Source organism: Giraffa tippelskirchi, chromosome 7 (genome assembly GCF_054371585.1).
Source record: "Giraffa tippelskirchi isolate mGirTip1 chromosome 7, T2T-mGirTip1v1.2.pri, whole genome shotgun sequence".
In the NCBI taxonomy this organism is placed as follows: Eukaryota; Metazoa; Chordata; class Mammalia; order Artiodactyla; family Giraffidae; genus Giraffa; species Giraffa tippelskirchi.
The window spans coordinates 32,173,771-32,195,781 of record NC_137281.1 but is presented as its reverse complement, the minus strand read 5'-3'; the positions used below and the strand labels follow the sequence as shown (position 1 = coordinate 32,195,781).

General features: G+C 38.5%; 1 protein-coding gene across 2 annotated transcripts in view; it reads left to right on the top strand.

Annotated features, from left to right (window-relative positions):
* LOC145514263 (uncharacterized) overlaps positions 1–22,011 on the top strand; it is a 1,003,391-nt gene that overhangs the window by 811,283 nt on the left and 170,097 nt on the right. The window lies entirely within an intron of this gene.

The window sequence follows — 22,011 nt, the reverse complement described above, 5'->3', positions numbered from 1 at the left end:
TTGCAATATAGATAGGCTGAGAATTTTTCATATCTTTAAGTTAATCTTTACTTTGGCTAACGATTTTGTCTTCAAGTCATTTTTTCTCTCTTCTGAAGTTTTCTATAAGCAGTCAAGGGAAAACAAGCTACTTCTTCAACATTTTGCTTAAAAGTTTCCTCTACCAAATATCAAATTTCATCTTTTGCAAGCTGTATTTTCTACACAGCACTAGAATATGAACAAAATTCAGCCAAGTTTTTTGACATATTATAGCAAGGATGATCTTTTCTCCATTGTCCAATACATGTTCTTCATTTCTGCCTGACAACTCACCAGGATAACATGTATCGTACAAATTTTCACCAATAATTTGCTCATAATTTGTATAAGTATATTCTAAAACAATATAAGCTTTCTCTGTAACTTTCCTCTTTTCTTTCTGAGCTTTCACCAGAATCACCTTTAATAGTCCTTTCATGGCAGTCTTGTATTTTTCTATCGAGTACCTCAAAACTCCTCCAGCTTCTACCAATTATTCAGTTCTAAGATGCTTCCACATTTTTAGGTATTTGTTATGACATCAATCCACCTCTCAGTATCAATTTTTGTCTTAGTCATCTCAGACTGTCACGACAATAAGTAGTTTAAAAACAGAAATGTGTTTCTCACAGTTCTGTAGTTTGGGAAGTGAAAGATAAGGAGTGTCAGCATGTTCAGATTCTGGTAAGGGCCTTCTTCCTGGATGGAAGACAGCTGCCTTTTCCCTGTGACCTCACATAGCAGAGACAGAATGAGCACAAGTCTCTTCCTCTACTTCAGTTCAGTTCAGTCATTCAGTCATGTCCAACTCTTTGCAACACCATGGAATGCAGCAGGCCAGGCCTCCCTGTCCATCGCCAACTCCTGGAGTTTACCCAAACTCATCTCCATTGAGTCGGTGATGCCATCCAACATTCTCATCCAATGCCGTCCCCTTCTCCTCCCACCTTCAATCTTTCCCACCATCAGGGTCTTTTCCAATGAGTCAGCTCTTCACATCAGGTGTCTAAAGATATGGAGTTTCAGCTTCAACATCAGTCCTTCCAATGAAAACTCAGAACAGATCTCCTTTAGAATAGACTGGTTGGATCTCCTTGAAGTCAAAGGGACTCTCAAGAGTCTTCTCCAATGCCACAGTTCAAAAGCATCAATTATTCAGCACTCAGCTTTTTAATAGTCCAATTCTCACATCCATACATGACTACTCTAAAAACCATACCCTTAATTAGATGGACCTTTGTTGGCAAAGTAATGCCTCTGTTTTTTAATACGCTGTCTAGGTTGGTAATAGCTTTTCTTCCAAGGAGCAAGTGTCTTTTAATTTCCTGGCTACAATCACCAACTAGAGTGATTTTGGAGCCCCAAAAAATAAAGTCTGTCACTGTTTCCAATGTTTCCTCATCTATGTGCCATGAAGTGATGGGACCAGATGCCATGATCTTAGTTTTCTGAATGTTGAGCTTTAAGCCAAAATTTCATGTTCCTCTTTCACTTTCATTAAGAGGCTCTTTAGTTCTTCTTCGCTTTCTGCCATAAGGGTGGTATCATCTGCATATCTGAGGTGATTGATATTTCACCCAGCAAACTTGATTCCAGCTTGTGCTTCATTCAGCCCAGTGTTTCTCATGATGTACTCTGCATAGAAGTTAAATAAGCAGGGTGACAATATATAGCCTTGACGTACTACTTTCCTGATTTGGAACCAGTCTGTTGTTCCATGTCCAGTTCTAACTGTTGCTTCCTGACCTGCATACAGGTTTCTCAAGAGACAGGTCAGATGGTCTGGTATTCCCATGTCTTTCAGAATTTTCCACAATTTGTGGTGATCCACACAGTCAAATGCTTGGCATAGTCAATAAAGCCAAAATAGATGTTTTTCTGGAACTCTCTTGCTTTTTCAATGATCCAACAGATTGGCAATTTGATCTCTGGTTTCTCTGCCTTTTCTAAATCCAGCTTGCACATCTGGAATTTCACAGTTTATGTATCGTTGAAGCCTTGCTTCGAGAATTTGGAGCATTACTTTGCTAGCATGTGAGATGAGTGCAATTGTGCCATAGTTTGAGCATTCATTGGCATTGCCTTTATCTGAGATTGGAATGAAAACTGACTTTTCCCAGTGTGGCCCCTGCTGAGTTTTCCAAATTTGCTGGCATATTTAGGACAGCATTATCACAGCATCATCCTTTAGGATTTGAATTAGCTCAACTGGAATTCCATCACTTCCACTCGTTTTGTTCATAGTGATGCTTCCTGAGGCACAATTGTCTTCACATTCCAGGATGCCTGGCTCTAGGTGAGTGATCACACCATCATGATTATCTGGGTCATGAGGATCTTTTTTGTACAGTTCTGTGTATTCTTGCCACCTCTTCTTAATATCTTGTGCTTCTCTTAGGTCCATACCATTTCTGTCCTTTATTGAGCCCATCTTAGCATGAAATGTTCCCTTGCTATCTCTAATTTTCTTGAAGAGATCTCTAACCTTTCCCATTCTATTATTTTCCTCTAATTCTTTGCACTGAGGAAGGCTTTCTTATCTCTCTTTGCTATTCTTTGGAACTCTGCATTCAAATGGGTATATCTTTCCTTTTCTCCTTTGCCTTTAGCTTCTCTTCTTTTCACAGCTATTTGTAAGGCTTCCTCAGACAACTATTTTGCCTTTTTGCATTTCTGTTTCTTGGGGATGGTATTGTCTCCTGTACAATGTCTCAAACCTCCATCCATAGTTCTTCAGGACTCTGTTTATCAGATCTAGTCCCTTAAATCTATTTCTTACTTCCACTGTATAATCATAAGGGATTTGATTTAGGTTGAGAAAGCAAGAGAGTACCAGAAAAACATCTATTTCTGCTTTATTGACTATGCCAAAGCCTTTGACAGTGTGGATCACAATAAACTGTGGAAAATTCTGAAAGAGATGGGAATACCAAACCATCTGACCTGTCTCTTGAGAAACCTGTATGCAGGTCAGGAAGCAACAGTTAGAAATAGACATGGAACAACAGACTGGTTCCAAATAGGAAAAGGAGTATGTCAAGGCTGTACATTGTCACCCTGCTTATTTAACTTCTATGCAGAGTACATCATGAGAAATGCTGGGCTGGATGAAGCACAAGCTGGAATCAAGATTGCCATGAGAAACGTCAATCACCTCAAATATGCAGATGACACCACCATTATGGCAGAAAGCAAAGAGCAACTAAAGAGCCTCTTGATGAAAGTGAAAGTGGAGAGTGAAAAAGTTGGCTTAAAGCTCAACATTCAGAAAACTAAGATCATGGCATCCAGTCCCATCACTTCATGGCAAATAGATGGGGAAACAGTGGCTGACTTTATTTTTCTGGGCTCCAAAATCACTGCAGATGGTGACTGCAGCCATGAAATTAAAAGATGCTTACTCCTTGGAAGGAAAGTTATGACCAACCTAGACAGCATATTAAAAAGCAGAGACATTACTTTGCCATCAAAGGTCCGTTTATTCAAGGCTATTGTTTTTCCGGTGGCCATGTATGGATGAGAGAGTTAGACTATGAAGAAAACTGAGCACTGAATAATTGATGCTTTTGAACTGTGGTGTTGGAGAAGACTCTTGAGAGTCCCTTGGACTGCAAGGAGATCCAACCAGTCCATCCTAGAGGAGATCAGTCCTGGGTTTTCATTGGAAGGACTGATTTTGAAGCTGAAACTCCAATGCTTTGACTACCTCATGCGAAGAGCTGACTCATTGGTAAAGACCCTCATGCTGGGAGATATTGAGGGCAGGAGCAGAAGGGTACCACAGAGGATGAGATGGCTGGATGGCATCACCAATTCGATGGACATGGGTTTGGGTGGACTCAGGGAGTTGGTGATGGACAGGGAGGCCTGGCATGCTGCGGTTCATGGGGTCGCAAAGAGTCGGACACGACTGAGAGACTGAACTGAACTGAAGTGAACTGATACCTGAATGGTCTAGTGGTTTTCCCTGCTTTCTTCAATCTACGTCTGAATTTTGCAATAAGGAGTTCATGGTCTGAGGCACAGTCAGCTCCCAGTCTTGTTTTTGCTGACTGTATAGAGCTTCTCCATCTTTGGCTGCAAAGAATATAATCAATCTGATTTCGGTGTTGACCATCTGGTGATGTCCATGTGTAGAGTCTTCTCTTGTGCTGTGGGAAGAGGATGTTTGCTATGACCAGTGCGTTCTCTTGGCAAAACTCTATTAGCCTTTGCCCTGCTTCATTCTGTACTCCAAGGGCAAATTTGCCTGTTACTCCAGGTGTTTCTTGATTTCCTAGTTTTGCATTCCAGTTCCCTATAATGGAAAGGACATCTTTTTTGGGTCTTAGTTCTAAAAGGTCTTGTAGGTCTTCATAGAACCATTCAACTTCAGCTTCTTTAGCATTACTGGTTGGGGCATAGACTTGGATTACTGTGGTATTGAATGGTTTGCCTTGGAAATGAACAGAGATCATTTTGTCGTTTTTGAGATTGCATCCAAGTACTGGGTATCGGACTCTTTTGTGGACTCTGATGGCTACTCCATATCTTCTAAGAGATTCTTGCCCACAGTAGTAGATATAATGATCATCTGAGTTAATTTCACCTATTTCAGTCCATTTTAGTTCGCTGATTCCTAAAATGTCGACGTTCACTCTTCCCATCTCCTGTTTGATCACTTCCATTTTGCCTTGATCCATGGACCCAACATTCCAGGTTCCTATGCAATATTGCTCTTTACAGTATCGTACCTTGCTTCCATCACCAATCACATCCACAACTCGGTGTTGTTTTTGCTTCGGCTCTGTCTCTTCATTCTTTCTGGAGTTATTTCTCCACTGATCTCCAGTAGCCTAGTGGGCACCTACCAACCTGGGGAGTTCATCTTTCAGTGTCCTATCTTTTTGCCTTTTCATACTGTTCATTGGGTTCTCAAGGCAAGAATACTGAAGTGGTTTGCCATTCCCTTCTCCAGTGGACCTCATTTTGTCAGAACTCTCCACCATGACCCATCCATCTTGGGTGGCCCTTCATGGCATGGCTCATAGTTTCATTGAGTTAGACAAGGCTGTGGTCCATGTGATTAGATTGGTTACTTTTCTGTGATTGTGGTTTCTGTCTGTCTGCCCTCTGGTGCCCTCTTCCAGCACCCACCATCCTCCTGGGGTTTCTCAGACCTTGGACGTGGGGTATCTCCTCTAGGCCCCTCGCCGCTCCAGTGCCACGCGGCTGCTGCTCGCCTTATAAAGAGACTAACCCCATGGTGGAAACTCCATGCTTATGATTGCATTTAAATTTAATTAACTCATCAAAGTCCTACCTACAAATACTATCACTTTGAGAATTAGGGTTCCATCAAACATATTTTGCAAAGACACAAGTCTGAGTCTCTTTTGCCTATTTAGAATCCAGTGAGTCTGTCAAAGACATTGTGCATCTCTGCTACTATATTTTGCTTGGTTTGGTTTTATTTTAATCGTAATGTTTTCATTTGATTCTTGTGGTTTCCATATTTTTACTAATCTCATCTGATTAAAATATCTACCATTTACCCCCAAACTCTTTGCATATTAATGATAGGTATTTTAAATAGCTTTGATGAAAACTTACCTGAATCAGTTCCATTGAACTCAACTCAGATCTTCTTATCTGATAATTGGTTTCACTATTATCTCGGTTCCCTGATCAGTATGAGTCCGTATGTTATCCAGCTTTTCCTTGTTAGGATGAAAGAAACCCTCTTTCCAACTTTCTACATTCTAAGCAGAAGATGGAAGTCCTCAGAATATTTTGTATGTCATACTTTTACTTTGCCCTTACATCTTTAGTTATTCAGGGATTTTAGTTTATAATCAGTAATAAAAGCAAAATTTGACCTCTACTCATGAACATGTTAGTCACTTTCTTAATACTTCTCATATCAGCTCTGAAAAAAAAAATCTTTGGGAAACAATGTTTCCAGGAATATCCCTCCCCAAAATAACATATTTTTAAATGCTTCTTTGTTTGAACCCAGAGTTATCACAAAGGTGTAGTTCTTAACTATGTGATATATCTGTCTTCGTGTATTTGGGCTACCATAACAAGGTAGTGTGGAGAAGGAAATGGCAACCCACTCCAGTACTCTTACCTGGAAAATCCCATGGACGGAGGAGCCTGGTGGTCTGCAGTCCATGCGATCGCTAAGAGTCGGACACGACTGAGTGACTTCACTTTCACTTTTCACTTTCATGAACTGGAGAGGGAAATGGCAACCCACTCCAATGTTCTTGCTTGGAGAATCTCAGGGACAGGGGAGCCTGGTGGCCTGCCGTCTATGGGGTCGCACAGAGTCGGACACGACTGATGCGACTTAGCAGCCGCAGCAGCAGCAGCAACAAGGTAGTATACACTAAGTGGCTTATAAACAGCAGAAATTTAGTTCTGGAGGCTGGGGAGTCCAAGATCAATGAGAAGATGATGTCTGGTTAGAGTCTGCTACCTGCTTTCTCATAGCAGGAAGTGTTCTTTTTGCCATGTCCTTACATGGTGGAAAAGAGAGGGAGTTCTCTGAGTTCTCTTTTATAAGACCACTAATCTGATTCATAAGATGACTAAGGGAAAGGGAAAAGGGAAGTCGCTCAGTCGTGTCCGACTCTTTGCGACCCCGTGGACTGTAGCCTACCAGGCTACTCCGTCCATGGGATTCTCTAGGCAAGAATACTGGAGTGGTTTGCCATTTCCTTCTCCAGGGGTGACTAAACCATATACCAAAGGCCCCACACCCAAACACCATCTCACTGGGGGTAAGAATTTAACATATGAATTTTGAGAGAATATAAACATTTAGTTTATAGCAGCATTTGTTAATATCATCTGGTCTTTTCTTATATCGAAAGCCAGTATTTACTAATACAATGTAGAGTTTTTGAATGTGTGTACAATGTATCAAAATATCTGACATTGCATCAAATCCTCAGATCTTTACATCGACATTGACTGTATCATCTTAGATTGGACATTCAAAATATAGACTCTAGGCCAACTGATGAGACCTCAATAGCCAATACTTTTGCTTGTGTGTATCTTTGGATCAGTGACATAGTCTTTTAAAAACTGAGACAATTATTTCATGGATCTGTGTTCTATTTCCATGATTCTGATTCTCTGTGGTGATGAGAAGAATGTTAGCTTAGGTTTCCTCTTCTCATTGCATCACTCTGATCCTTACTTTTTGAATGCAGAGGTCTCAAAAGTGACTCATCTGTCAAATTTCAACTCCAGTATCCTTTCTCAGTGCCTACAATTTTACTCAGAATTAATGTTTACCAACCCCACCATCATTACATTATGTACAAATATACACCTGCTATATGAAAGGACAGAGAACTCTTTTTACACATCTGTGGTCAGGGTCATTGGAGCTATGGTCCTTTATAAATACTTACAAGGGATTAATCATAATAATTATAGAGTAAAAAGTGAATAGCATTTTAATCATGGTAAAATGAAGAGCTTCTCCGTCATTCTAAATTCAGCCCGTATATTTCATGTTAGCCAGGAAATAACAACAAAATTAAAGAGAAACAGTATTTATTGTATATGTACACCATCTTAGATGTTATGAAACATGTTAAATAGAATATCTCTAATTCTCCTTGTTTAATCAAAATAACTTATACCCATGGAGATCAAGTCAGTTTCCTGAGGTCCAAGCAGAATATGAACTCAGCTCTCCTAGATTCTAAGTCCTATACTTTCTCCCCTGAAATCACATGGATTATCTCTCATTGGAAGTGTTTAAACATACATGTTAAACATATAAGTGAATGAATGAATAATTGGATGAATTATGAAGTAACTTGAAGCTTAACCCCTGAAGCTCCATGTAATATAATTTCTATGCATTTAGTTTCATCGAACCAGTTCTATGATACCAATTTTGTTGATAACAAAAACTATGACTGATGTATGATCTATAAAGATTATATAGCTTAATTGGGAATGTATATATATATATATATATATATATATATATAGAGAGAGAGAGAGAGAGAGAGAGAGAGTGAGAGAAGGAAAATTCTTGAAAAAAGTGGTAATATGGGTAGACAGGTTGCAACCATAGACTCATTCCTTCATGCAGAAACAAGTGAGTAGGTTATAGAACAACTAAGGAGTCAAACTCGCCTAAACTGGCTCCCAGCAGTTGTTTCTTGCTATAGTTGCGGGATAGCAATTGCAAGACATGTTTGGAATTGAATGCAGAGGAAGTAGACTAAAGGTAGATGAAAATCAGTAAGAATCAGTAAGTTTTGAAAGTAAGGTCACAACATAAAAACATTTTTTAAAGTATTTAAGACATAGTAGAGTCAGTTTTTCCCTGGGCCTGAAATTAATAACAAATTAATGGTCTGCTGATCCAGAGAAGTGACAGTATGGGTGGCTAAGAAGGGACTGGCATGGTGAGGTGATGCACTGTAGAAGGAAGGGGTGGTCGACCATGACTTTGGTGCAGAACAGGATCATATGCAGAACTTCTAGGATCCATCTCACTTTCTACCAATGTAAGTCCACGGAGCCCCAAAATGAAGAACAAGAAAATAGCTTCAATAGTAACAAAAATAAATATCATCAATTGAGTCTCTAGTGTTAATTGGCTATATATTACTAAATCAAAGATTACATTCATTCACTTATTTCTTCCTTATATCCTTATTTTCCCATAAATATCCTGTGAAGTAATAATTATTATTATATTTGATAGATGAAAAAAACTTGCCCCAGAGCTGCTTTGATAATAATTGTTAGATTCAAACCCACATCTGTAAGACTCCATATCTCTTTTCATTATAATATCGATTCATGGCACATCCTGTCCTATAAAATCCTCAATTAAAAAAAATACCATATAATCAGATGTAAGTTGGTTAAGTTTGAGCTGAAATATCTGCATAGAAGCCAGAGCCCTTGAAATGTAAGAGATATGGTTACAAGTAGTCCAGATGGGAAATTAGAGGGACCAGTTATATTATTTTAGAATTGTTTAGTTATTTTTTTAAATGTTTACTTGCTGTATTCTTATTGCATCCAAGAAAAAAGGTTGATAAAACATTGGATTATGCTATATCTGGATGACAGGACATTAATGATTATTGAATACCTACTGTATCTTAAGTACTGTGGAAAATTTTTGCCATTCAAATTACTCCTATTTAATTCACTAAGAGCTATAAAATCTCACCCCATTTCACAGATGAGGAAACTGGAAGGTCAAAGCTCTAGACTTCTAATGTCATAAAAACTCAAACATTCTGATTTCCAAATCACTTTGTGCATGAGTACTCATTAGCTAGGATAAGGACATGAACAGCAGGGAGTTGGGCTGATGGCTGACTAACTGTCTTCCTCCTCTGTTACTAGTGTGACAGTCCTTGGAAATTGTTTGGAGGCAGCAGAGGAGTAGGAAAAGGCCATGACCAGGATAATTAGGACTTGTCTGGTGAATGTTGAACCCTGAGTTCTGGGAACCTAGTAATTTCAACTATCTACTTTGGCCCTTTGAATATATTTATGACTCTACACATGGACATCACCAGATGGTCAATACTGAAATCAGATTGATTATATTCTTTGCAGTCAAAGATGGAGAAGCTTTATACAGTCAGCATAAACAAGACCGGGAGGTGACTGTGGCTCAAATCATGAACTTATTATTGCCAAATTCAGACTTAAATTGAAGAAAGTAGGGAAAACCAGTAGACAATTCAGGTATGACCTATATCAAATCCCTTACAACTATACAGTGAAAGTGACAAATAGATTCAAGGGATTAGATCTGATAGACAGAGTGCTTGAAGAACTATGGACAGAGGTTCTTGACATTGTGCAAGAGGCAGTGATCAAGACCACCCCAAAGAAAAAGAAATGAAAAAAGGCAAAATGGTTGTCTGAGGAGGCCTTAAAAATAGCTGTGAAAAGAAGAGAAGCTAAAGGAAAAGGAGAAAAGGAAAGATATACCTATTTGAATGCCGAGTTCCAAAGAGAAGCGAGGAGAGATAAGAAAGCCTTCCTCAGCAATCAATGCAAAGAAATAGAGGAAGACAATAGAATGGGAAAGACTAGAGATCTCTTCAAGAAAATTAGAGATAGCAAGGGAACATTTCATGCAAAGATGGGCACAATAAAGGACAGAAATGGTATGGACCTAACAGAAGCAGAAGATATTAAGAAGAGGTGGCAAGAATACACAGAAGAACTGTACTAAAAAGATCTTCATGACCCAGATAACCACGATGGTGTGATTGCTGGACGAAAGTCCAGAGTCCTGGAATGCAAAGTCAAGTGGGCCTTAGGAAACATCACTACGAACGAAGCTAGTGGAGGTGACAGAATTCCAGTTGAGCTATTTCAAATCCTCAAAGATGATGCTGTGAAAGTGCTGCCCTCAATATGCCAGAAAATTTGGAAAACTCAGCAGTGGCCACAGGACTGGAAAAGGTCAGTTTTCATTCCATTCCCAAAGAAAGGCAATGCCAAAGAATGCTCAAACTACCACACAATTGCACTCATCTCACATGCTAGCAAAGTAATGCTAAAAATTCTCCAAGCCAGGCTTCAACAGTACATGAACTGTGAATTTCCATATGTACAAGCTGGATTTAGAAAAGGCAGAGGAACCAGAGATCAAATTGCCAACATCTGTTGGATCATCGAAAAAGCAAGAGAGTTCCAGAAAAATATCTATTTTTGCTTTATTTACTACGCCAAAGCCTTTGACTGTGTGGATCACAAAAAACTGGAAGATTCTTCAAGAGATGGTAATACCAGACCACCTGACCTGCATCCTGAGAAATCTGTAAGCAGGTAAAGAAGCAGCAGTTAGAACTGGATATGGAACAACATAGTGGTTTCAAATTGGGAAAGAAGTACGTCAAGGCTGTATCTTGTCACCCTTCTTGTTCAACTTCTTTGCAGAGTACATCATGAGAAATGCTGGGCTGGATGAAGCACAAGCTGGAATCAAGATTGCTGGGAGAGATATCAATAACCTCAGATATGCAGATGACACCACCGTTATGGCAGAAAGGGAAGAAGAACTAAAGAGCATCTTGATGAAAGTGAAAGAGGAGAGTGAAAAAGTTGGTTTAAAACTCAACGTTTGGAAAACTAGGATCATGGCATCTGGTCCCATCACTTCGTGGCAGATAGATGGGGAAACAGTGCAAACAGTGGCTGACTTTATTTTTCTGGGCTCCAAAATCACTGCAGATAGTGACTGCAGGCATGAAATTAAAAGACACAGAGACACTACTTTGCCAACAAAAGTCAATCTAGTCAAAGCTATGGTTTTTCCAGTAGTCATGTATAGATGTGAGTGTTGGACTATAAAGAAAGCTGAGCACTAAAGAATTGATGCTTTTGAACTGTGGTGTTGGAGAAGATTCTTGAGAGTCCCTTGGACTGCAAGGAGATCCAACCAGTCAATCCTAAAGGAAATCAGTCCTGAATATTCATTGGAAGGACTGATGCTAAAGCTGAAACTCCAATACTTTGGCCACCTGATGCGAAGAACTGACTCATTGGAAAAGACCCTGATGGTGGGAAAGATTGAAGGTGGAAGGAGAAGGGAATGACAGAGGATGATACAGCTGGATGTCATCATCAACTTGATGGACATGAGTTTGAGCAAGCTCCAGGAGTTGGTGATGGACAGGAAAGACTGGTGTGCTGTAGTCCATGGGGTTGCAGAGTTGGACACAACTGAGCAACTGAACCGAGCTGATGACATTTTTATTTAAAGATGCACAATATAAGCAGGCAACAGTCATCATCTTAGAATAACACAATCAAATATACCTCAATCATTATCAAATGGGTGCAATTCTCAATAAGAAGTTAGATATAGTTGGCTTGCATTCATGCTCAGTCACTTAAGGCATGTCCAACTCTTTTCAACCTCATGGACTGCAGCCCACCAGGTTCCTCTGTTCATGGGATTTTTCTGACAGTCATACTGGAGTGGGTTGCCATGCCCTCCTCCAGGAGATCTTCCAGACCGAGGAATTGCACCCACATCCCCTGTGTCTCCTGCATTGCAGGCAGATTCTTTACTGCTGAGTCACCAGGGAAGCCCCTAGAAATAGATAGAACCATCACAGTTATTCCCTGGTGAAGGGCATGGCAACCCACTCCAGTGTTCTTGCATGGAGAAACCCATGGGCTGAGTAGCCTGGAAGGCTACAGTCCATAGGACTGCAAAGAGTCAGACAGGACTAAAGCAACTTAGCATGCATGCACACATGCACAGATATAAGCACAGTACTAGAGAGAGACAGAATATAAGATTTGAATGTAAATGACTGGATGAATTAGAATACATAAAATCTTTCAATAAAACAGAAGGTGATCAGATTTTAAGATTAAAAAAAACTGTGGAGTAGGAGAGAGTCATATATGAAGTGAGCACCACTTGCTTAGAATTTTATTTGTCCTATCCACATAAAAGGCTCCAGAGGACAACTTTATGCAACTCACCATGCCTTCCAGAAAGAGCCCTGAGGGAAAAGAAGAAAGAAAGTAGTATGGTTCTTGTCTCCTTACCCTTGGTTGCAGATTACCCAAAGCTTCCTTCCTTTGAATTTTATTCTGCACTAAGTCTCCAACTATTTGTGGTCTCTAACATATCCCCAGATATTTTCTCCTATGTAGGAGAATTTATCAACTGTCTTCTCCTGATGCCCTTGAATAATAAAATTCTATAACTCTTCTGGTTCTTAGTCCATATCTATCAAGGAACCATCTTATTATAGTCTGAATTAAGCTAATAGGTAGAGAATATGTGAGTAACTTCAACTGAGCTTTATAGAAGGCCAAATAGACTATTTGTTGTTTGGTTTATTTTCATCCCCAAGGTTTAAGGTTACCAGAGTTCATCTTCACAAATCCTATCAACCCATAAATAGTAAAGAGTCCAAATCACTGAGAATACAATTCTGAAGTTCCCTGGAGGACCAGTGAATTAATAAATGTATGCTATTCAGATTTTTGGCTTAGCACCTGTTAGAAGATCCCTAGATGGGGCCTGACACATCTTATTTTTGCATTTCACAATTTTTTCTTCTCAAAAAAGTAAGTAATATTGATAGATGGGACTGCTATTTTTTCCCCCCTTTTAACTTTGACTGTACCACACAGCTTGCTGAATCTTAATACTCCTAACCATGCACTTGCAGTAAAAATGTGGAGTCCTAACCACGGGTGCATGCGCCCTAAGTCACTTCAGTTGTGTCTGACTCTGTGTGACCCTATGAACTGTAGCCCACCAGTCTCTCCTGTCCATGGGATTCTCAAAGCAAAAATACTGTAGTGGGTTGCCATGCACTTTTCCAGGGGATCTTTCTGACCCAGGGATCAAACCCACATCTCTTATGTTCCTTGTTTGCAGGCCAGGTTCTTTACCACTAGTGCTACCTAGGAAGCCTGGGGAAATCCCAGAACTGATATTCTTAATATCAATTTCATGATACACTTTTCATAACCTAGGCTTCCTCTCTCAATATGAGAATATATTGTCTGGCACCTGTAATAACCTTTTAAAAACCCCTTGAGAATCCATACATAAATTTTGTTTGTCTAAATAATATGGGACCAAATTTTCTCCTATCCGTCCACCTCACTCTTTTGCTGGAGGAGTTAGCCTGTGTTTCTTATAGGGACTTCACTCTAGAAACGAAGAGGGCTGAGTCACAACCTGGAACCAAAGAACCAGCCATACAAGGGCTGAGGACCCAAATTATTGAGACCACTGAGGAATCTCATGTTTACCAGACAAAGAGTAGTATCAGTGCTAATACCTGAGTAGTAATGGAGTTATCTTGGATAGAGAACATAAAGAAAAATCAGCTGTTGGATATGCTTCTACCAATTGGTGTTTTGTGATTTGTGTCACATTTGAGCAATAGTATTAAAACCCAGAAAAGACTATGTGTAGAAAGGATATAACTTTAATTATGGGAGCTTTCCCTAGGTGTATCAGCTAAGATTCAATCAAGAAAAATAACACTACTCTGAATTTCTAAAACAGAGAGAAATGATGAAGGGAAATATTTACTCAGTGAAAACTTCAAAAGTCCAACAGAGGACCATAAAGCATGCCAGACATTAGCAACAGAAGAAAGCTTCTACCATCCCATGCTTTAAAGAAAAAAAAGGATATATATATATATATATATATATATATATATATATATATATATATATGTATATATATCAAAGGTGGTATTAACTTATTCCAGGGGAAAATAGGGACAGGTATGTCATTCCAAGGGCTTCCCAAGTGGCACTAGTGGTAAAGAACCTGCCAATGCAGGAGAGATAATCCCCGGGTCGGGAAGATCCCCTGGAGGAGGACATGCAACCCACTCCAGTATTCTTGCCTGGAGAATCCCATGGACAGAGGAGCATGTGGGCTATGGTCCATGGGGTCACATTCCATGAGCTCTGGAATCATGCCATGCTCCTGCTGGAGAAGCTTCTTGAGGAGGCAAGGAGATAAGCATCCTGGGGCTTTCTTTACTAATTTTTAAAATAAATGTTTTATTTTTAATACTTTTACAGAAAATTTTAAGAAATAATACTGAAGTTTCCAATGGAGAATACCATATCCCATTTTGTTTTCACACACTATAGTTTTCACTCCTACTAGAGCTTTCCAAAGACTGAAATTAAGCAGAGATGAGCTAATAGAGGAATTGAGAAACACAGTCTATAAGAATAAGTTTACCTGCAGGTAGTTTAGCGCAGGAGAGGACAAAGTATCGCTGGGAGGACAAATGGGCACAGGATTAGCACACTAAATTATACCCTCTCTTTTTTATTAACATATTCTTTGAAGTTTTATATCTACTGAAGTCTTATCACCGTATTAAAGTCACACTTGCATTATTAATCATGTGTACAAAAAGTCTTCAAAGTTAGGTATCCCTGTCCTCAGGTCACAGAACCACTAATAAATAAAATAGGATTTAAACTCAAATCATTTGGCACTTTCCACTTGCTACATTAAATTGTAAATTCAACATGGTCATTTCTTAACGCTGTAGCCAGATACCAAAAGCACATAAGCCGTGCTAAATGCATTACTGTTTGATAAGTGTAATCAAAGTTGGGCTTGTCTCTCCAATTCTTTTTGTATTTTTATTAATTTATGTGTTTTTGGCTGTAGTGGGTCTTCGTTGCCATGCACTAGCTTTTTCTACTTGCAGCAAGCAGAGGCTACTCTCTAACTGAGGTGCGAGTCCTTCACATTGTAGTGGTCTCTTGTTGCAGAGCACAAGCTCTAGGGTACATGGACTTTGTTGCCCCGTGACACACAGGATCTTCCAGGAATCTTCCAGGAGTCGAACCCATGTCCTCTGCTTTGACAAGTGCATTCTCAACCAGTGGACAACCAAGAAAGTCCTCCAATTCTTAACAAGATTATTTATCTACAAATGGGAAGAATTTCATATGATCTTAAAGTTCTCAATTGAAACAGCAGTAAGCCCATCTAAATTGGGTTGACCTTCTGACAGTACCCAAAGTCCAATAGCAGTTGACTCTACCACCTCCCTTCCTGCTGGCTAAGTGATTTCATGCCATGTTCAAACTAAAATTTAGTTTCGAATGGCATGCTTGTTGTTCAAGGTGTGTAAAACAGTTTCACCATTTTTCCTACCCCAAAGAAGGAACACAATTATAAACATGTTACAGAGGCTTGATGCTTGATTTCTGTACAAATTCCACCAAAAATGTGCTAGCCTCACATTGATTCTCTGCATTCAAATGCTCAGCTACTGGACCGGAGCCATCAGGTCAACAAATGCCAGAGGAAGGCATTTCAGATGTCAGCGCAGCTAAGCAGAAGGGACAGCTTTGTCTGTGGTTAACCACATATTGTATTTTTGCTGTTCTGTATCCATTTTTGTTGAATCCAATAACATTTTCATTTTTAGTGACCAAGCTTTGGACTTGTTATGTTTGTTCCCAGCAAACCACAAAGCACCGAAGTCAATTCACGTAACTTGAGAAGCATGACATGCTTATGTACAAATTTCTCAAATGGTTAATGAGCTAAAGTGGGAACTTAGAATTTCGTAATCACATCTCTCCCCTCCTACAAACCCTCCCTTGTAACAATAGAGAAAAAATAGAGAAAAACCACTGGGGAGAATATCGTAATGGATAAGGATACTAAATTAAATGGATTCAACTTCCACCTCTGTTTCTTATGTTTTCATATCCCATAAAAGTAATTAAATGCTCTGTGTCCGAAAAAAATAATATATCACTGATTCTAGAATACATTAATTGTTGCCTTTTTTTTTTTTTTAATCTTTCCTCCCACCCTCCCACCCCCACCCCGTATCTTCCCTTCCTCAAGCAGCCCAGCATTTCTCTAAGGAGATTAACCTTTATTGCTAAGCTGCTACTGCTAAGTCGCTTCAGTGTGTCTGACTCTTCACGACCCCACGGACTGTAGCCCATCAGGCTCCTCCGTCCATGGGATTCTCCAGGCATAACCTTTACTAGCTGGAATCAATTATGATCTTCTTACTTGTCCTGCCAGTGATTGGTTTAGTAACATGCCTATGACACAATTCTCCTCCATGAGAAAAGATGCCAGAGGTTCCTGAGGAAGGGTTTCATCCAGGACAATCCTCTTGGATTGGGCATGTCTGGATGTGACATTTAGAATTGCTACATCTTTCTTGAAACCACATAGGCAGCCAAACCAAAATCAAGTCAATACTGACTATGACAGTCAAGAAAGATTTGAAAAAACTGTTATCCTCAATTATAATGTTGGTCTCTTTACTATCAAAAAGTGGGATACCTAAGCCTTGAATAAATGAGAACATAAATAAATATTTTTAATCTTTCTGTTTTATTTTTTACATTTACATTAATTCAACACTCTATAATTTGGAATTTCCTACTTGTTGTGGATACCAAGATAATAGATAATGCAGTGAAGAGTGTCTAGTACAGTGTCTGACATGTGATGGGTTTTTAGGAAGTCTTCATCCTTTTTCCTGTGTTCCTCACTGCACATCAGGCATCCCAAGGACAGATCATATTTTCACTGAACCCGACAAAAGGACCCTTAAGTCTGTGTTTGAATAAATGGTCTGAGGATTTATATTGCAGAGACATAAGGAATAAAATAAATATTCTAAAGGAGTTTTGCTTTTTCCTGCCAGGCAAAGGGGGACTCCAGTTTCCAGGAGTGATGCTTCAATAACAATATAGAGTGCAAGGACAAGAAATAAAATAAAACAAATCTCACAAAATCTTCAAAGGAGGCAATGAAAAAGAGAAAGGGCACACCAGCCCAGGAAGAATGGCAATTCCAGGGCATTTATTATATGCAATTACCTGTTCCCTGCTTACAAACAGCACTCTGAGAGCATCTCCACTTATTCCCACTTACTAATGTCAAAACTGTAATTTTCACCTGTCCTCTTCTCTTCTTTTGTGAATGACCCCTTTTGCCTGGCTGTTAACTTCCATCTCCCTGTTGTTCTGCTAATGGCATTCTGTAGAGTGTCCTGACAGAGACACCTGGTGTGACTGGAAGGGTAGTAGATTCACTGTGATTTCCAGTCTCTTTCAGCAATTTGTTCCTCAGTCTTCTGATGACATAGCCAACCAAGGTCAATACTTGTCACCCTGCTGTGAGTGGAAGCATGTACAGTTCTGTTTATTTGCCTACTGTCATTGGAAATGGATGTCTGTCTCGTCCAGAGGATGGGCCATAGTTATTTGCCATAAACAAAGAACCTCTTGTTCAGGAGATTCTATTTTGTTGATAATTTACAGTACTGACTTTGAATGCAGAATTTCCATCTCTGTTCTAAAACACTAGTATAGCTTGTGAATAGACAGATCAGAATGTGGCCTAAACAAAACTACAGAGCAGCGGTCAGTGTTATTACTTCCTTTGATCCTTTGCATATGATTATGTGAACAGATTGTTTAACTGCCCCTTTCTCCAATGTGGAAAATTAAAGAATTTATCTGATGAAACCCTGGGTTAGTAAAAGCAGTCTTGGAAATAGCATAATCAATGATACAGGACTGACAAGACATTCTTTTTAGGCCAGTTTCCCCAATATTTTCTGTTGGAGTTGTTTTGCAGATTTTGATACAAGGTCTCAGAAAAAAACATCCTGGTGAGCATGGCCTCCAGTGTTCAACCAACTTTATCTTAAATTTAAATTTGACGCAGTGTTTTCATCTCAAAATTTTTTTTCTGAGAGATTGTTTCCACCTGTGTAACCAACTAAGAAACTTAGTGATCTAAGTATCTATAATTCCAGTTTAGAACATTGTCTTGGAAATCTTAAAAGAAAAATATCTTGGAATCTGTGGTTAGCCAGATTTGGGTTAAAATCCTTCATCATTACCTTACTAGCTAAAAGATCTTAAGCAAGATTCAACATTTCAAGTATCCCTATCCCCATTTTTCAAATAAAGAATTTAATTGTCCCAATTTTTTTGTTGTTGTTAAAAGAAGATGACTTAATACGAGTATCTAGCACTCATAATAAACAGCGGACATTCAATACAAGTTGCCTATGAAAGCTCCTTAAGTTCAAGTAAAAAGTTCTTGAAAGACTGGCCAAGACAATTCATTTTATTTTATTTTATTGAAAGAAATTAATATGTAAAAGGATTGGTGAATATCTTTCTAAACTAGAAGCTGTAAGAATAATAATGATTTAAAAAATAACAAGAATACATATATAGTTGTTTTCCAAATATTGAATATTTATAAATGGTAGAACTACCTCATTTAGGTAAAAAAAAAATTTACCAAGATATGGAAGCAACCTAAGTATCCATCAACAGATGAATGGATAAAGAAGCTGTGGCATATATATACATATACATATATATATATATATATATATATATATGTAATGGAATACTACTCAGTCATATAAAAATAAAACTGCCATTTGAAGCAATATGCATGGAGTTGGAGGATATTATGCTTAGTTAAATAAGTCAGAGAAAGGCATTATCATTAATATAAAATATAGCCAGTATTTTATAATAACTATAAATGGAGTATAATCTATAAAATCACTCTTGTGCACCTGAAAATAATACAATATTATAAGTCAACTAAACCTCAATTTTAAAAAAGTGTTATATGCATGAGTGAGTGTCAGTGACTAGCTTTGGAGATGTGTATCCTATGTCATAGACAGCTAGATAGATATTATGTAGTTAATGATATTTCAGAAACTTCTACTTTAAAAGATTTATCTTTCACTATCCCACTTATACACTTGCTTTTTTATTAAGTATTTACTGTTGTATCTTTTAGAAAGAGAACTGAAATTATATATACCTATATACAAAATGACTTCCATTACTCTAAAAATTGAATGATGCTAGTTTTCCAGTTGTCCCAGTCCCAGTAAACAGCCAGTGATTATGCTGAGCTGAATAAGCTTCCTCACATACTACTTCGAATAACTTATCAAGTTGATTCTCCTGCTCCAAAAAAATGCATGTCTGGCTGACAGCCACTTGAACCCTGCTGTCCTGAGCATTTCTTGAAGACCTCCAGGTGTGAGCATTGCTTACTGTTATCTGAAAAATGTATCAAAACAGAAGCAAACATATGTTCCCCATGGGGTACTTACCTAAGGCTTCTGATAAAATTGAGACTTCTATGGAAGTATGTGTGGATTGGGAGGGGAGTGCACTTGGAATATTCTGTGTGTGTTTGCATGACTGTCAAAGCCATTCTGACAACGTATATGATACTAGAATTAATTATGCCTTGAAGGTTGGGGTCAGTGATTCTGGGGAAAGACCTATAAAAAAGTATATTGTGCTTTGTTGAAGATAGTGTAAATAATGTAATTACTAACTGCCAGGAGGGCATCAGAACAGCCTTGGGTAATTGATAGCCTTTGTTATCTTCTAAAACGAAGAGAGAGGGAGGAAGCATTTAGGAAAATGAACAATGAAGAGATGCAAGAGGAGAAGAAAGGTGGATGAATGGCAAGAGAACCCTGTCAGTGAGAATCTGATGGCTTAACAGCACGATTTCTTTTTTCATTCTCACCAAGAAAGGAGAGATTATAAGGGAGAGAAGTTTTGCTTCTTTATCCTTGACCAATCTCACAGTTAGAGAGGCTTTGATTGTTATTATTAGTCTGTTTTGTGAGTTGAATGTCTGTTGAAATAAAGATGAGGGCAAGTTAAAACCTTGAGTTAAAAACACGATTCCTGATTCGAGATTATTTCTTCTCTTGTACTAATCTTGTAAAGCATAGGCAGCAAAATGCCTTCTCTGACTCACATTAGTGTTGTTTTGCAGAGAAAATTAAATTACGGATGTGAGATTCAAGACTGTAAAGTGTTCTTAACACTGGTTTTCTCCAGACACCCAAATGTAGACAGCCCATCATTAGGTGGTGGTGAGAAGACCCTCTCTTAGGAAAGAGTTAACAGAAACCTTTGTAAAGAAATGGGCCTTCAAGTACCACAGAAAGATTTTAAACGGGAATTGAAGTTGCCCAATTACAGCCTTTCAGATGAATCAAAGACAAGTCTGGTAATCTTCTTCTTAGGGCATGGTCTGAGGCTCTTCAGAGGGGAAGAGAAGAGAACAAAGAGAAACTGTTTTCTCTATATGGATTATTAAATAAGAAATGATGCTAGTACATCACAGGCACTGGAATAAACAAGCTACGCTCATCCCTTGTCTTAATTCAGTAGGTTTCGGTTTTTCTTTTTTCTCAAACAAATCTAGAAACTACACAAAGGACTTTAACTTCAAGGGAGCTGAAAGATGTCTTTTGCCTCTTTGTTGCATCTGGCCTTTGTTCAGTTGACAAAGAAGCAGAGTTTTTCTTTTGTTGTTGTTGTTAGACTTTATCTCTGTGAAATTACTACTGAAAATATAAATATCTGAAAAAATATCTAAAGAAATCCACTTTTGTTTTTGTGAATGTATAGATTTTGAGTGTCTGTTTCAATTGCTTAAAAATATAGTCTCTCAAGTTCTCTTAAAAAAAAAAATAGGCATCTTGTTTGCCATACCTTTTGTGCTGTAACTATCTGATGGATTAGAAGGTGTCCGCAACTAACACAAACAGAGATTGTCTAAACACCAAGTTTCAACCAAATCTTACATAAAACCTGCCTCTCCAAGGGATAATGATTCCAGTAGGAGTGACCTTACCCTCTTCTGAACTTCCCCATGATCTTGTCTGTCTCTCAAGAAAAATCATCTTTTATTTGAACCAGAACACAGATAACTCTGACTTAATACCCATTTCTGAGAGTCACGAGAAAATTAAGGATGGGATAAATAATAAGCATGAGTTCAGTATACGTTCTTCTTATTCACTTAATATATATTCTCTAGCTTCTCTTAAATGAGATACATATATTCTAACTTAATTGTGATCACTTCTGAGAGTTCAATCTTCCCTTTCTACCCACAGTGAAATCTCCAGATCACAAAGTTACACTCACACAAGATCACATAACTAGTAGGTTGAGATTTGGATCTAATTCTATCTTCAACTCTAGTAACAGTAACAGGCATTTCACTTTTCTAGGTTGAGAATGGAGGCCATATCTTGTATTCACACAACTTACTATCTATATTTTGGTTCACCCAGAATCTTTGCTTAAGAATAGAAGTGATACAGGGGACTGAGATTTCCAGACACTAAAAAAAAAAAAAAAAAAACACTAAATACTACTAAAAGAATTCTGAAAGGTATACATATATCTCTGTGTTAAGAGCAGGACGTATAAATGTGAAAAGATTGCTCCATCCAAATTACCAGAACTAAAATATAAATCTCCTCTCATCCAATAGCTTTTTAAATCACTTGGAAAAAGATTGTTGTCCTTTGCATGTTTGTTTTTGAGTGTTTCCTGTCTTGTGTCCTATTTAGGAAACTCTACAGCATAGTACAATAAACACAGGATTTGAAGTACACTAAGGTGCAG